The sequence below is a fragment of the Euleptes europaea genome, chromosome 14 (assembly GCF_029931775.1).
Source record: "Euleptes europaea isolate rEulEur1 chromosome 14, rEulEur1.hap1, whole genome shotgun sequence".
NCBI lineage: Eukaryota > Metazoa > Chordata > Lepidosauria > Squamata > Sphaerodactylidae > Euleptes > Euleptes europaea.
The window spans coordinates 54,054,353-54,072,155 of NC_079325.1; positions in this window are offsets into that span (position 1 = coordinate 54,054,353).

Consider the following 17,803-nt stretch of genomic DNA (forward strand, 5'->3'; position numbering starts at 1 on the left):
CGTGATTAGATGCACTTACGCTGGTGGCAGTGGCGGATATTTATTTTTGGGGCTCTGAAGCTTGAACTGTTATGGGGGCCCCTTCACAACAATAGGGCAACATCCAACAAGGCCCTGGCCCCAGCCTGATGGAGTGTTCTTCCAAGTAACATCAGGGCCCTATGGGACCTTCAGAAGCTCTGCAGGGCCTGTAAAACATAGCTTTTCCACCAGGCCTACAATTGAGGGCAACCACAGGTTGTCATCGTTACTGGCCTCCCTCTCCTCTCCCTCAGGGCTTCTGATATGAGGATCTGGCTGCTTGGCCGGGCCTCCAATGGCCCTGTAATTATATGAGTACCATCTTGTTAACTGTATAGAATGGTTTTATGAATTTTATTGATTACTTATGAATTTTAGATATATATGATTTTATTATGATTGTTGTCACCTGCTGTCAGGTAAGAGAAAGAAATGGGGATCTTCAGTAGCTGCCACCACTCTGGTGTGAGCCTAACTCAAGAAGGCCCAGAGCACCCTGCCTGCCCATGGCTGCTTCTTCTCCCAACAGGGTATACTTTCTAGGTGACCAAATGAGGCATGAGGACCCAGGTCAGAGTAACAAACAGTTTATTAAAAAGGTTTAATAATAATGATAACTCAAGCCACAATAAAACGACAAAACCAGTAAAAGCAGGCAATCAAACAAATAAAAACCCTAACACATCTATCTTTACTGTCCCTCTCCTGGCATTAGGATCCCTCTCCTGGCACTAGCCCTCAGGCTAACTCACCCCTTCCTGGAAGAGGGATCCCTCCGTCTGCAGCAGCCTCTCCCCAGCCCTGCTCCTTAGGAGTGAACCCTCTCCCTTTTCAGGCAAGGCATTTTATTCCTTCTCCCCAGGCATCACGCCCTTACCCCTGATTGGCCCTAGCCTTCCCTCCAAATCCTCTTCCACCAATCACAAGGCCCAGAGGGTACCTGGGAGATGCTACTTTAATATAGGCCTCCCTAGGGCCTGTAGGCTGCACTTGAGGCCTAGGATCATACCCACCCTGAGCCTGGCTTTGACCGGAAATGAGGGTGGGCTACAAATTTAACTAATAAATAATAATAATAATAGGGAGGGGGTCATCAGAGGAATAAGGAGGTGAAAATCTGATCTTTTGGTGTTAAAATGCACAAGCGAGACGAATGCAGCCTGAACTGAGAAGATACCAGGAGATTTGGGGGGTAGAGCTGGAGGAGGGCAGGTTTTGGGGAGGGGAAGGACATCAATGGGGTATAACGCCATGTAGTCCACCTTCTAAAGCGGTCATTTTCTCCAGGGGAATTGATTTCTTTCGCCTGGAGATCAGTTGTAATAGAGGGAGATCTCCAGCCACCACCTGGAGGTTGGCAACCCTACATGGAGGTGGAGCTGGGAGCAAAAGCTCTCAAGCTGACAGAAAAGAGCTTGCCTCCTTGCTCCCCTGTTACCCCCCACCCCTTGAAATTTGACTCTTTCCCATGGAGATCTTGAGAAGGAATCAAAGTCCCTGCCACAGGAGGTAGAGATGGCCACTACTTTAGAAGACTTTTTTTTTAAGGATGAACCAGTTTCATGGAAGGTTGTCTATCATGATCTTTCTGTCATAATAGCTAAATGGACCATCCATGTTTGGACATAGTGAAACTCTGAATATCAAATTGCGGGGGGTGGGGAGCTCTTGCCTTTAGACTTTTCTGGTAATCTTCTTTTTTAATAATTTTTTTATTTTCAAAAAAATAGAAGGATAGACATAAAAAAGAATGGGAGGGACGGGGGTTACAGTGATACTTCACAGATCTTATCTACTGTTCAATTATTTCGCCAAAAACATGCATGTCTACCCTGGGTGTGAATATCCCTTATATCCCGATACATTCTGAAGTATACTATATTTATTGTCTGTTTCTATATTTTTATCAATCTAAAACAACAATGCATTTTAATAACACAGATTTTATATCCTCCATATCAGACTCCTTATAACTTATATTGTTCTTCTGGTAATCTTCTTGAAGGCATTTCACTGGCCATTATCATCATTATTAATTGTTGTTGTTTTTATTAATAAGCCAAAATGCTCAGGATATCATTCTGCACTGAATACCAGAATCCATGTGCGTATATCACACGAAGAGCCGCCTGATATAGGCATAATTGTGTGTGTGAGGAAGGGTGGAGCGGGTCCGGGGGAGATAGTGAGGAATCCGTAGGACAGAACCCGGAGGTGGCTATTGCCACACACAAAGTCAGGAAACAGACATTGTCCCAGCTAAAATGGGAGGCAGGAGTTCAGAGTGGCGGCTCGGGCCTGGAAGGAAATCGGGCAGCTGTCATGCTCCAGAGTGACTTCCTGTTGGGGCCTCACATAGCCTGGGGTGGCCAACAGCTGCAGTCAAATGAGGATCTGAGAGCGCTCTGTTGATTCCGTCTGCCTTCTGCAGCATGCACCGCCCTGGATTTGGGTGTCAGAACTTAACTGGAAGAAATCAACATAAGAAAGTCTCTGCCAGAGCAATCCCAGATCTAGACTGTATAGTAGCTATTTGGATCTTTCTTTCTTTCTTTCTTTCTTTCTTTCTTTCTTTCTTTCTTTCTTTCTTTCTTTCTTTCTTTCTTTCTTTCTTTCTTTCTTTCTTTCTTTCTTTCTTTTTCTTTCTGAAAACTGGGGGTCTACCTGACAACAGAGGCTGAAATAATCGCATCTGACTTAGGAACAAATCTTGCGATTTCAGTAGTGTGTGTTGACTTTTTTTAGAAATTAAAATATTTTAGTCTTTGTGGTATCAGGGAATAAAAGGACTTTCTGTTGATTAATCATCAGCCTTTGAGCAGATTCATCTATGGATTCATTGTCTATAAACATGCGCATAACGCAAAACGTACAGAAGTGCCTTTTTGAAACATTGCAGGAAGTGAAGGATAACTTACAGTTTAATAAACAGAAGCCTCCACATTATCAGAAGGAAAGGCCAAATACTAATTTTCTGTTTTTGTTCCTTGCCACAAAAACACACTGGAACCAAAACAGCTTCAGAAAAGCAAAGGAAAAAAAACCCCACCAAGTGAGCCTTTAACACAGCCTCCTCATTAATTAGTAACGACTAATTAATGAGGACAACATTTGCCCTCACTGATGATTAATCTACCAATTAAATATATTGAAGTTTGGAGCCTTATTGGGAAAAGATGAGCTAGGGCCACTATAACAGAAGGAAATGGTGTGCTTCATATTTCACAAATTACTTGATGAGCTGTGTTTCCAGACCTCATGGAAATGGCCTTGCTCCTTTGGCTGGCTTCCTGTCCTGCTCAGTCACTTGATTCAAAGTGGATGTAACTAGGTTGTTTCCCATCATGCACTGTTCAAAGTTGTATGTGTACTGCATCAATGGGGGGGGGGGAGTGGTTGAAAGTGGGGTGATGCAGGATGTGGGGTTAAGTATTGGATCCTGGTACTAATTGGCTTTTACACACTTTTGCTGCCCAAAGGAAAGAAGCAGCCTGGGACATTCCAACTGCCCAGGAGCAATCAGAGCCAAGTGGCCTGCTGTGATGCAGGCACATGGCACTGCCACCAGGTTCAATTGACCTGGGCCAGGGTGACAGTTGAAATGGCAATCAATCCATGGGAGGACCCATGGCTCAGTGGAAGAGAATTTGTTTTGCATGCAGGAGGTCCCAGGTTCAATCTCAGGCATCTCCGGTTGAAAGTACCATGCAGTAGGTTATATTTTATTTATTTATTTACGTTATTTATAGCGTGTCTTTCTCACTGGGACTCAAGGCAGATTACATAGAGGGAGTCAATGCAATCAACAAGACAGGACGTTCAATAAACAATGAAATAGGATTTGGGTTGTAGATCCAACCAAAAGTTTTAAAAATAGAACTGAAGCAAAGTATAACTTATCCTAAGCAAAGTTCTTCCAGTCTAAGCCCACTGACATGAATGGTCTTAGACTGGAGGAACTCTCTTTAGGATTGTGCTGGAAATGATGCAGAATTGTGTAATGGGAGCCAACCCACAGCAAACTATGCACAGCAGTCCAGACCGCACTCCCCAATAATTGATCCAAGTAACTTTGTGAAGCCTTTTGTAACAGTGCTACCCTACTGCCTGCATAGAAAAGCCCTCTTGAATAATTCGGTTTTCTATCGTATGTGGAAAAGATGTGATGTAAAAGACCTTTCTCTGCCTGAGATCCTGGAGAGCCACTGTCTGCTAGATAGAGTGGCCAATACCAACCTTGGACTGAGAGTCTGATTCAGTAGAAGGCAGCTTAATTCAGTTGCCAGGGATGGGGCTTCTTTGGGCAAAGTGGAGCCATGGGGCGGAGCTTGGCTTTTTTTTTAGAAGGCTTGAGTTATGGTATTTACCTGGAAGGAAGATGACCCTGAAAGCAAGGAAGGGATGCCAGCCTCCAGGTGAGATCTGGGGATCCCCTGGAATTCCAGATCATCTCCAGACTACAGAGATCAGCTCCCCTGGGATCTGTTCTGGCAGCGACAGACCAAGACAGGGATCTTGGGGTGGTAGTGCATCACTCAATGAAGATGTCAACCCAGTGCGCGGCTGCTGTGAAAAAGGCAAATTCCATGCTGGCCATAATTAGACAAGGAATATAGAATAAAGCTGCTGCTATCATAGGGCGAAAATGCATGGTCGCTTTAGCCTCCTTTATTCCCTGTTTCAGCCAGGATTCAGCCAGGATTGAACGCAATTCGGCGAAACACATGCATTTGATCCTGGCTGAATCCTGGCTGAAACAGGGAATAAAGGAGGCTAAAGCGACCATACTTTTTCGCCCATACTGCCCTTGTACAAACCAATGGTGACACCACATTTGGAATACTGAGTACAGTTCTGGTCACCTCACCTAAAAAAGGATATTGCGGAGCTTGAGAAGGTGCAGAGAAGAGCAACCAAAATGACCAGGGGACTAGAGCAACTGCCCTATGAGGAGCGGTTAAAACACTTAAGGCTGTTTAGCTTGGAAAGAAGGTGGTTAAGGGGAGACATAAAATTATGCACAGTATGGAGAGAGTGGTGCCCCATGGCGCAGAGTGTTAAGCTGCAGTACTGCTGTCAAAAGCTCTGCTCACGACCTGAGTTTGATCCCGACGGAAGTTGGTTTCAGGTTGCCAGCTCAAGGTTAACTCAGCCTTCCATCCTTCCGAGGTCGGTGAAATGAGTACCCAGCTTGCTGGAGGTAAAGGGAAGATGACTGGGGAAGGCACTGGCAAACCACCCCTCAAACAAAGTCTGCCTTGGAAACGTCGGGATGTGACGTCACCCCATGGGTCAGGAATGACCCGGTGCTTGCACAGGGGACCTTTACCTTTATGGAGAGAGTAGACAGGGAGAAGCTTTTCTCCCTTTCTCATCATACTAGAACGTGGAGTCATCTGCTGAAGCTGGAGGGTAAGAGATTCAAAACAGATAAAAGGAAGTATTTCTTCACACAATGTGTGTAGTTAAATTGTGGAACTCCTTGCCCCAGGATGTGGTGATAGCTGCCAACTTGGAAGGCTTTAAGAGGGGAGTGGACATGTTCATGGAGGAGAGGGGTATTCATGGCTACTAGTTAAAATGGATACTAGTCATGATGCAGACCTATTCTCTCCAGGATCAGAAAAGCATGCCTATTATATTATGTGCTATGAAACACAGGATAATGCTGCTGCAGTTGTCTTGTTTGTGGTCTTCCTTGTGTGAACAGACTGCTGGACTTGATGGACCTTGGTGTGATCCAGCATGGCCTTTCTTATGTTCTTGTGAGAAAATGGATGCTTTGACTCCATGGCCTTGTACCCCACCGAGGTCCCTGTCCTCCCCAGGCTCCATTCCCAAATCTTCAGGAGCTTCCCAACCTGGAACTGGCAACCCTACTCCACCATTCCCTGCTGGTGGCCAGGGGGGACGTGTCAACCCTAAAGTAAGATGATCCCTTTAAAAAAGGTTACACATAAAAGTTTTTTTTTTTAAATCACTGTACATTGCTATCATTGTATACAAATTTAACCCCCCCCCCCTTCTCTATAGAACCTGTGCGGGGGAAACACTAGTTTTCTGTTCAGAGAAAGAGGATAATTTGAAGGGGCTTTCCTGGTGGTTTTCTTGGCCACTGAGGGCTAAGCTGTTTTGCTTCTGGTCAGGTGGCGAACTAAATATAGTGGCACTTGATCTTTAGCTTGCAACCCCCCCCCCCCCACCTTGGTCTCCTGTGCACGAGAGGCTCTCGCGCCTTGGCAAAAACATAGGAAGCGAAGCTCCTCCCAAGGTTGCATCTTCATGCAGCAGAATGCTTCACCTGTTGAACTTTTTGACACGTAGTGCAGCTACTAAAGGGACTGGAACACTATTCGGAAACTACCCCCAAATATCTGACAGCCAGTAACAATACTTCTGAACCACTGCAGTGGAAGCAATGTGTTGTGTGTGTGTGACTGTGTGGGTAGAGGGTTGGGTCTTAACTTAAAGAGGCATATATAAGAGAGGCACATCATTATGTATATTTTTAGGGTTGCCGTGTCCACCAGAGGCCAGGAGACCTCCCAGAATGACAGCTGATCTCCAGATTTACAGAGATTGGTTCCCCTGGAAAAAATAGTTTCAGATATGGTAGCTGTGTTGGTCTGCAAGAGAAAAGCTAGATTCAAGTCCAGTAGCACCTTAGAGATGGGTTGCCAGGTGCCTCTTTGCCACCGGCAGGAGGTTTTGGGGGCAGAGCCTGAGGAGGGCGGGGCTTGGGGAGGGACTTCAATGCCCTAGAGTCCAATTGCCAAAGCAGCCATTTTCTCCAGGGGAACTGATCTATATCGGCTGGAGGTCAGCTGTAATAGCAGGAGATCTCCAGGTAGTACCTGGAGGTTCAAAAAATATATTCACCTGTGCTGTACTGAGCCTATGCAACAAGAATAAACCAGCACTGTAGTTTAAACTTCACTGTTAATATTGTAGCCCTGACCTGGATGGCCCAGGCTAGCCCGATCTCTTCAGATCTCAGAAGCTAAGCAGGGTCAGCCCTGGTTAGTATTTGGATGGGAGACCACCAAGGAAGTCCAGGGTTGCTGTGCAGAGGAAGGCACCGGCAAACCACCTCTGTTAGTCTCTTGCCATGAAAACCCCAAAAGGGGTTGCCATAACGGCACTTTACACACACAGTTATATTGTACTTCTTGTTTCATGTTTCTGTTGTGATTGTTGAATGTTACTTGGTATTGTGATTGTTGGATGTTACCTAGTTAATATATTTAAAGAAGTACAATATAACTAGTGAAGTTTAAACCACAGTGCTGGTTTATTCTTGTTGCAGTATCTGGAAGTTGGCAACCCTACTTAGAGACCAACAAGATTTACAGGGTATAAGCTTTTGAGAGTCATCGCTCCCTTTGTCAGAGGACAGTAGGAATGAAAAGCTCTGCATCTTTATACCCCAGGCAGAAGGTGGGAGGGATGTTGTAAAGAATCCTTGTAAAAGGATGCAAAGGTACCTTGCTTATTTGTAATCAGCTTGATCAGAGGGAAAATGCTTGGGGGCAGAAAATTAGCATCTGTGGTGAGATAATCCTGTGTCCCTATTCAGCCCTGGAGGGATCCGTTGTTCTGAACTGGTGAATGAATTTAAATTCAGCAATGTTGCTTTGTAATCTCCCCTTGAAGCTTCTCTGTTTGAGGACTGCCACTCTTAGGTGAGCAATGGAATGACCTGGAGAAAATGGGAGCTGTGGAGTGGACTCTATGGCATTATGAACTGCTGTGGTCTCTCCCCATCCCCTCCCCATATCTCCAGAAATTTCACAGCTGGGAGTTGGGAACTCTGCGCACTTTTGAGGGGCACAAGGCACTGCAGTCTTTCTGTTGCGAGTTTAATTTAAAAGGGAGAGGGGCAAGTGGAGTGATTTTTATTCTCAGTTCTGTGCTCCCTGTGCGTTGGCTTGGAGCGGGTCCCAAAGCGCGTTTACTCCAAGTAGACTGCATTCAATAGGGGCAATTTCCAAATAGGTGTGGACAAGACTGCAGCCCGACCCTATGCAAGAACACGTCCATTTTATTCCACGGAGGTTACTTCCTAGGAAACGTGTTTAGAATCGCAGCCGTGCGAATCGATCCTAGGCGAGTTCCCTCGGCAGCAAGCCCCTACCCACTTCACTGGGCCATACTCCTATATGAAGCGTGCACAGGGAAGGAAAGCAGCCAAATAGCAAGATCCTCAGCACGTTTTTCCAGAAGCAAGGTCCCCTTTGCTCAATGGGATCGACCCCTTGGTAAGCGCGCAGGAAGGCTTGCATCCGCGCAGTGTGATCGTATGCACGCCCCAGGAACGACGATGGTGCTTACTCCCAAGTCCAAGTGCGCCGAGGATCGCCGCCTTAACTGCGCGAAAAAAGAGTAAGCGCATTCGCAATTGTCAGGAAACCCGGGAACGCAAGCGTTAAACGCTTGCCCGGCTGCTTCTTTCTCCTTTTTAATGGGAAATGCAGCTGTTCCCAGAAAGGCGATTTCCCCCTCCCTGCTTTCTCTCTCTGTGCCCCCCCCCCTCCATTTCTACCCTGCTAGAGATAATGATTAGCTAGAAAAGAGTGCAATTAAATTTGAATTGCGTTGAAACAGCCCTCTGGGCTCTCTCTCCTCCAACTAACCCCCCCCCTTCCCAAATTCTCGCCAGGTGTGTACTTGAAACGACGAGAAAAGAAAAAAAAAGGCACACCAGTCAGGCAGACTACAGCTCCCAGCGAGGGCACGCCCGCTCTTCCCGCACCGTGCCTAGGGCGAGTGGGTCGCAAGGCGTGCTGGGACCTGTAGTTCTTTCCCCCCTTGCTCTGCCAGCAGGGCCCCGGTCTCGTCCGCCGGGCTGCACTTTGGTCGGCGGGACCTGAAAGGCGCAGCGGCGGCGGACAAAGCCGCTTTTCCAGCCCAGGCGCCCGAACCGGGGCGGTGGGCTGCTTAAAAAAGAAAAGGAGACCCTCGCAGGCCGAATGGCCTGGCCGTGCCCTCGGGCTAGGCAGGGGTCTCCGGGAGGGGGTCACCGTTCCCTTGCCGGAGCCCTCTGCAGAGCCACCGCCGCCGTTTCGGCCACGTGCTGGCTTGCAGCAGTCGCCGCGGGCGGAGGCCACGCGAACGCGCAAAAGGCGCGCGCGGGGGGGGTCTTAGCCTGCGCCCCCATCTTTATTTAGCTTTCCAACAGAAGTGACATTTTGACAGGGCCTTTTTTGGGGGGCCCCCATGCCTTTTCCCAGGATCCTTCTTTGTTGCCAGCAAAACGGGGTCATCCCAGTTCTTCGGAATACCCCCCTCCACGTGGTCTGCCTGCCTAGACATATTATTTGACTCTCCGCGTCTCTGTGGAGCTTTTTGCTTGGCTAGATTGAATGCTAACCCTTCTATGGTAATGCAGGGCAGAATTCTGAATATACCCTACTCAGACAGGATCTGCCCTTGCTCTTCTGGCTCTATTGACTCATGAGCCCATGCCCTTTTGGAAGGCCGCTTTTACAAGGAACTTGGATCGCACTAGATTTCCCCCCTTTTAATATACAAACCCAATGCCTCTGTGGCTGACATAATGCCTTTTTTACTAAGCGATAGGGACCCCAAGGCTACATTGTCAGTGGCAAGATTTGTTTCAGTCCTTATATCCCTCCAATACTAGATATATGCTGCTCAAGATCAATAGATAAAGGAACTTCTAAGGGATAGAAGGAAAGGAAAGCAAAACGGGGTGGGGCCATGTCCCTTGTGTGGAAGGGGTGGCGAAGGTTTGGAATGAAGCCCACGCGCAGGGGCTTATGCGCTCACGGGTCACCCCGGACGCGCGAGCACATAAGCCCCTGCGTGCAGGCTTTGTTCCAAACCTCCTCTTCCAATGCCACACAGCTGCTTCAGGTAGCTTTCCCACCCACCCCCCAAAACCTCCCCCCACCAACTGGAAATGGGTCGGCGCAGCTTCCCTTGGCACAACCCCAGCCCCAAACCTCGTGGAAGTCGTACAGACTTGGACGTCCGTAAGACTTCGAGCCTGGGTCTCTCCTGCCCTTTTCCCACTGCAAGACGCCCCCCACCCCAGTCCCTTGGATTCTTCTCGAACAGACCTGCGCGGCGAACCTCGTAGAGCAGCAGCAGCTCATTCCAGTCAAAAGGATGCCAATTTCCAGGTGGGGCCTGGAGATCGCCCAGAATTACAACGCCTCTCCAGACTACAGCGTGAGGTTCTTCAGCTACCCTCGGCAATCCCAATAAGTCACTTGCTCAGACAGGTAAATCAGAAGCAGGTAAACGTTTATTGAAGAGCACGTAGGAACGTAGCATGAGCAATCCACGAGTTCAAAGCTGCTAATGGCGAACCAAACTACAAAGCGTCACTTTAAGCACAGAGTCATCCCAGGTGCAGTAGCAAGCTGCCTGGGAATTAGGAGATAACGAAGCCTAGCAGGAAGGAGAAAGGGAGTAAGCCATAATACTGAAGGTGCCTACTAGAAGCTCAAGGCCAGAGCAGAGGGAGGGGGAAGGAGTGGGGCAGCTTGACCCGTTCAGAGAAACAAAACGAAAGAATAACATTTGCACAGGAATTGGCCAAACATTTGCATAGGAATTGGTCAAGAGCCTGCCTGGACTCCTGGCAGGCTGAACAGCATAACGAATAGATACACGTGAACAGAAATAAACATGACCCCTGGCATGACACTTGAACAAAACCAGGTAGGATTCCAGTCACGGCTCTGACATACAGTTCCCCTGGAGAATATGGCTGCTTTGAGGGTGTGCTCAATGGCATTATCCCCAGCTGAGGTCCCTCCCCCAGCCCCACCTCCCCAGGGTCCACCCACTAATCTCCAGAAGTTTCCCAACCCAAAGCTGGCAACCCTAAAATAAAGCCAAGCTGCTAAAAAAATCCATCCCTTCTCTCTCGTGCGTGTAAAGTGTCATAAAGTCGCAGATGACTTATGGTGACCCCAGAGGTTTTCAAGGCATGAGGCGTTCAGAGGTGGTTTGCCATTGCCTGTTACTGCATAACAACCCTGGCATTCCTTAGTGGTCTCCCATCCAAGGAACAGCCAGGACTGGCCCTACTTAGCTTCTGAAATCGGACAAGATAAGGCTAGTCTGGGCCATCCAGGTCAGGGCTCTCTCCCCCCCCCAACATAAAATGGGACATCCCATTTCCCCCTCACTACAACCCTGCAAGGTTCAATTAGTTGGGCTGAGAGAGGTTGGCTAGCTCCAGGTTGCCTGGTGAGCTTCATGCCTGAATAGGGATTTGAACACAGGTCTGGTCTCCCCGGTGCTGAGCATCACTCTCTAACCTTTACATCACTGCCTTCTATGGTGTAATGCAGAGCCCCCCAGGTGGAGGGCACAAATACAAAATGGCTGCTACAGGAGGGGGAGCCAACCACAAAATGCCAGGGGGTGGGGTTATGCATAACTCTGATAGTAACGTTTCAATATTTCAAGCGGAAGCTCTGATGGGATGCCTTGAATTCTGCACTGCCAATCATACCAGCAGCCAATCAGAATCCCTGCTGGACAAAAGCCCCACCTGGCCCACCCAACATTCGGTTGGTGTCAGGAAAGGTATCAGCAAGTGCCAAGGCACCCATGGGTGCCATGTTGAAGACTCCTGGTACAATAGAGCAGACGTAATACAGCGCTGGAGAACTGGCAACTCCAGAGATCGCAGATTACATCTTCAAACCTCTGGAGCTGAAGCCCCGCTGCAGCCTGGGTGGTATCGAAATCTCCATAAAAGGCACCTTTTGTTAGATTTATAGAACTTAATACGCAAACCAGGTGTGCTATGGTGCTTTGCAGACTAGATACTTTTCTGCTGTTTTTCCAGCTCCATGGAGAGAAAATTCTTAAGAAAAGCCCCTCTCAAAGGATTGCTACAGGACAGGCGCTTCCCAGCCTCACAAAACCCTGCATGGACCTCTGATGGACAGATGGTGGGGGGTGGGGGGAGGGAAGAAACGCAGAGGCCTAAAATTGGCCAAGCTCCCTCTAGATCAGCCCCCTTTGACATCAAACTCCTGAACAGCCTTCGCTACTCCCCAGCATCAGCAGACTCAGCTCGATAAAGACCGGTGGGAAAGAAATCTGCTGCGGACTTTTCCATTCCCTCCCCTCCTTTCCTCCCTTCCACTTTTGATCTGCCCCCCCTGTTTACTCCCCCCCCCCGGCTCCTTCCTCAGGTAGAAGTGTGGGTAAACAGCTCTGTGGAGACGATCCCCCCCCATCCTTTCGACTGTTGTCCTCCGCGCACATAAGCGCATCACCGGCGCCTCTGCTTTGATCAAAGAACACTGGCTGCTGTTCTGCCTTTCCCCCCACAAGTGGGAGAACGTTAGCGGTGGGGCTGGGACTGCAGCGCCAAGACGGCATGCTACTTAATATTCAGCGAGCAGGTACACTGTGCGCATAGAGCTCCGATGCGCTGCTGCCAGTGTGCTGTGGCCCTGGCCGGTTAGTTTTGCCTCTAGCACACTGCAGTTCCCGGGGAGGCTGGAGAGCTGAGAGCATCCAGGAACAAGGGAAGGGGGGAGAAATTAAAGACCACCCCGTGTTTACAAGGCTGCCAGGCACAAATGGAAAATATGCAGGCGGCTACGGAGCTCTACGTATATACACATGTCTATCCCCCTAGGGATTGGCATCGTTGGGGAAAGGCAGTTATTAAAGCGGCTGCCGTGGTATTCCTCTGCAAGGCGGCCGGAACTCGTTTAGACTGAACTTGGAGGAGGTTTTCCAAGACATGGCAGATTTACGCTTCCTTACTCTCATTTTAGCGTGGTCAGTGTCGGGGGAGGGGGTGGTCGGGCTTTGGTGTTGCCCCACAAAGACAGGCGGAGACCACGCAGAGTGGCAAGCGGAGGAGGATTCCATGTGACGCAAGGCACGCTTTTGGATGTCCTGTCCCTGCTGTTCGATCTGAAAATCTCCTTTTCAGTACTGCCCCCTTTGTGCAAATCGGAACCTTGATTCTGCTTTTTCATGATTCTGTTTCGCTGCACCAATATTTGTCCTCTAAAATGTACACGTTGCTTGTGCATCAATGACTTGGGCGTGATGCAATCTATGTATGAACAGACAGATATTGTATGTGCAAGTGCCATATAAAATTGCATATACCGGTAAAAAGCATGCCACACTTGTACTCAACACAAACTAATCTAAAAAATTGATAGGACAGATCCAAAACTAAAGACAAACAGAAACAAACAAGCGGGGGAATTGCAAGGATTTGGGAGGAGGGATTCATTTTCAAGATTGAACATTCCCAACTCCCTCAGCCTTTCCTTGCAGGGCTTGGTGTCCAGGCCCCTGATCTTCCTGGTCGCTCTCTTCTGCACCCGCTCCATTCTGTCCACATCCTTTTTGAAGTGTGGCCTCCAGAACTGCACACAATACTCCAAGTGTGGCAGCGTACAGCAGGACGATGACATCTTGTGATTTGGATGCTATGCCTCTGTTGATACACCCCAAGATAGCATTAGCCTTTTTTTGCAGCTGCATCACACTGGCTGCTCATATTTAGCTTCCAGTTCCCCCGGACCCATATTTATTTAATTTATACCCCCTTTCCCCACCAATAAGGGCCCAAAGTGTCTTATATCATTTTCCTCTCCTCCATTTTATCCTCACAACAACCCTGTGAGGTAGGCTAGGCTGAGACAGAATGACTGGCCCAAGGTCACCCGGCAAGTTTCCATGTTAGAAAGGAAATTCAAACCTGGGTTTGATGTGCTGACCCTGCGGTCCCCAATGTTTTTGAGCTTACAGGAGCCTTTGGAATTCTGTCGCAGGGTGGTGGGCACAACCGCAAAATGGCTGCCGCAGGAGGCGGAGCCAACCACAGGATGTGTGGGAGTGGGGTTGTGCATAACTCTAATAGTAACCTTTCAACATTTCAGGCAGAAACTCTGAAATAGGATGCCTTTTAAAAATGAGTATACTGTTTTAAATATTTTCTTGCAAATACCCACAGCTTACTTTTAGTCACTCAGTGAAGACCCTTATGCTGCAGTGGCAGGCTGCTCTCAAACAACACTAAAAAGAAGAAGAAGAAGAAGAGTTGGTTTTTATATGCCGACTTTCTCTACCACTTAAGGGAGACTCAAACCGTCTTGTAATCACCTTCCCCAGAACAGACACCTTGTGAGGTAGGTGGGGCTGAGAGAGAGTGACTTGGCCAAGGTCACCCAGCTGGCTTCAGGTGGAGGAGTGAGGAATCAAACCCAGTTCTCCAGATTAGAGTCCACCGTTCCAAACCACTGCTGTTAACCACTACACCACGCTGGGGGTGGGGGGAACCGAGGCTGGAAAAGAGTGGTCACTTAGCCGATTTGTGGCAGAGGAGAGATTTGAAACGGCCCTCTCAGATCACAGCCACTGCTCTACACAAGGTTAAAATCTCCAGTGGCAGTCTTAATGCCCACGCTAAGGAGTGGGGAATCAAACCTGGTTCTCCAGATCAGGGTCCACCGCTCCAAACCGCTGCTCTTAACCACTACACCATGCTGGTCAGCCAATCAGAAGCTGGCCCTGTCCGCTGTCTAAAAACACTTGGTGGGTACCAGGTAAGGAGTCAGAGGGTGCCCTGGCACCTATGGGCACCACACTGGGGACCCTTGTGCTAACCACTATACCCCACTGTCTTTCCTGGAGTGGCTGCTGTTGAACGGTAGCAAGCAGCTGGTGCTGGGTGAGTCATGCTGGCCAGGTGGTAGCAAGTTACTCAGCGGTTGCTGCCAAACCTGGCCCTGGTGAGTCTTCCCTCAAAGGCCAAAATAGCCCTGGAAAAGGCCCTGTCCCCTCCTCCTGTCTTTTACTGACAGAAACCAAGGCTTGAAGGCTGGCAGTACGTAGCGGTTACCTAGCAGTGGCCACTGGGTCATTAATTTCCTAAATCTGCAGGCACTGCTTTTATCATTTGGGAGATTTTTAACACCCCAATTTTAAAAAAAAGATTTCGGATTTTTTCTGGGATGTTTTTCAGGTTTGTAGAAAGATGTGTCTTGCCTGTTCTTGGCTCCAATCTCTGAATTTAAGTAGCCACAGATTTGGCCATGTTGGGGTTAGGTTCAGATTATACACGAGGGCAGCCATGGGACCAACCTGTGACGATCAGCGCCATCTTAGAGGAAAATTTAGCCATTTTGCAATTGCCTCAGGGGCCTGGTCCTTATAGGGCCTACGGCGCGGCAGCACGCCTTTACGAGTGCCGTTTGGTGCGGGAGGGAGAAACAAGATTGTCTGTTACTGTTGTGCTGTGGGCCCAATTACGACGAGGCCCTTGTGGCAATTTTAAAATGGCTATTTTTTCCTGTAAGATGGTGTTGGCGGCCACTGGTTGACCCAGTGTCAGCTGACCCATATAATTTGGCCCTCTGTGATACTGATGTGCATGTGCACATCGATAAAACCCTTCAAAAAGTTTCCTTGTAATCATGGATAAGAGCACATCGAGATCCTTGGGGTACTGTGTTAATTTTTGCCCTTTGCCACTTGAAGATGATTTGGCCGCTTTCCTTCCATCCTTCCGAAGGAATTTGCAGAGCAAATTACTGTCTCATGTTGATTCCCCCCCCCCCCAATTGCTGTTTTAGAGTTCCAGTTTTATGATTGGTACTCTTTTTTAAAAAATGTGGTGCTTTAATTACTGATGCCTTCTTATATCTTTAACTTATATGACTGTAAGCCTCCTTGAGTGCTTTACAAAAGTGGAAAAGAGGATATGTCTCTTTAATTAATTCATTTACCCATTTCAGCCAGCTGTTCTTTCGTGGACATTGTCTTCTTTTGTCTGCCATATTTTGCGTAAAGAATTTTAGCAGGCGTGACCTTATTAGGTGTGGGTATTATTGCTTCAGATAATAAAAACACTGAAACCATTTATTCGGCACATTTCAAACATGCAAAGCGCTTTCCGGATATAATTTCAGTGTTCTTTATAATAGCCCTGTAAGGTAGGTCAGTATTGTTACGCTAATATTGCAGGCTGAAGCTGTAAGGAAAATGGCTTGTCTAAGACAACCTTGTGAGTTTATGGCAGTGGCAAGACTTGAAGTGGGGTTAACAACTCATTCCCTTAAGAATGATGAAAAACGGCTACTTCATAAGTGTCAGCCATGATATTTAAAATGAATTTTAGGCTGGGATCCTGGCTCAGAGGAAAGCCTTGTTAACTCCGATGAATGATCAGCTCTCTCAAGGAAGTCTTCCATCAGGTGCAATTTAGGAAGAGCCAAAATTCCAAATCTTATTGTTTCTTTGTTGTTGTTGTTGTTTGTCAACTTAGTAGATCTGCTTCCTTTGTATTTCTTTATGCAATTTATCTGATATTTATACTGCAGCAAATGACATTTATATGTATAAAATCAGGATCATGCTGATTTATTAATGCTGAAAAACACATATGTATTTTATGGGGCGAATTTGGTTCAAGGAGACAGTGGTGAAGGAGGTTCGGGCATCCGTTGTTGCGAAGGCCTTTTATACCGGGCTGTTTCCCCCGGTCACCCTGCCAACTGCTTCAAGGCTTCCTTATGCCTTATGCATGCCTTTTCTACCTGTCAGAGGTCGCCTCGCTCTTCCCATGCGTTTTGCCCATGTTTTCCAGATTCTGTTTTAGCCAGAATCTGGAAAACGTGGGCAAAACGTGCGGGGAGAGCGAGGCGACCTTTGACGGGCGGAAAAGCCATGCATAAGGCATAAGGAAAGCCCCGAAGCAGTTGGCAGGGTGACCGCGGAGAAACATCCTGGCATAAAAGTCCAAAGAGGGCTTCTGAGTCTGTTGCTGCTCCAGCTGAGCAGCAGTCCAAGGGGCAGTTGGGGCAAAACCCTGGAGGCAGTAGGGAGAGGGCCCAAATGGGAGCTTGTGTGAGTGGCTGGAAGGGCCAAGAGACTTTGCTCAATGGGCTACACCTTCTTGAACAGGGCTAGAACACAGGCGGAGGAGGACGCATCAGACAATGCACCCTCAGGGCAGCACAAGATTGAGGGTGTAAAGGGAGGATGACCCAGTGGTGATTTTGACTCACAGAAAGGAGGAGCGAAATCCAAATGGGGATTTTCAGACTGAAACAGCAGGGATGAGTTATTGAAAATCATACTTCGTGCACCTGTAGCTTTATTTCTTTGCTGAAATAGAAAGTCTCTTGGCCCAAGGAGTTTTAACTCCCGTTTCAGCATTCAGGGACAAGAGCAGAGCTGATATCAATTTGTTCTGAAAAATTCTAAATATTCTTCCGCTGTGGCTTTCAATGTCATTTTAGATTGTGTGTTCCTTGGGGCAGTGGGCTGTATTCTTGGTGACACGCTGTGTATGTTGTTGTCCCTATATAAACAAGACTGATTCTCTGATATTCTCAGAATGCTCAAATCTTTGCAAACATTCCATGAAATACTCGGGTCTGTTAGACATCATATTTGATTTGATATAGGACCACTGTTATTTCTTAGTGTTTGCAGATGACAGGCAACGGTGTCTCAGACTTGCTATTTCTAAGCTAACACAGTTTTGTGGTAGATGGTGGCCATAATTAAGACCACCCAAAGGTGCCAGTAAGTCCAAAACACTTAAATTTAGAGTTTGAAAATAAGATTTCATATTCAAAATGCAAATTCCAATTACAAACCTGAAATTTTTTATTCAGATCAAAAATGCAGATTAATTTTGTATACTTGCAGATCTTAATTGACCTCTAGATGAGAGGTATGTTACCACATACTGTGTGAATAAGATGGAGGTATTCCAGCTAATGAGGAAGTATTTACTGTACTAAAGGAGGGA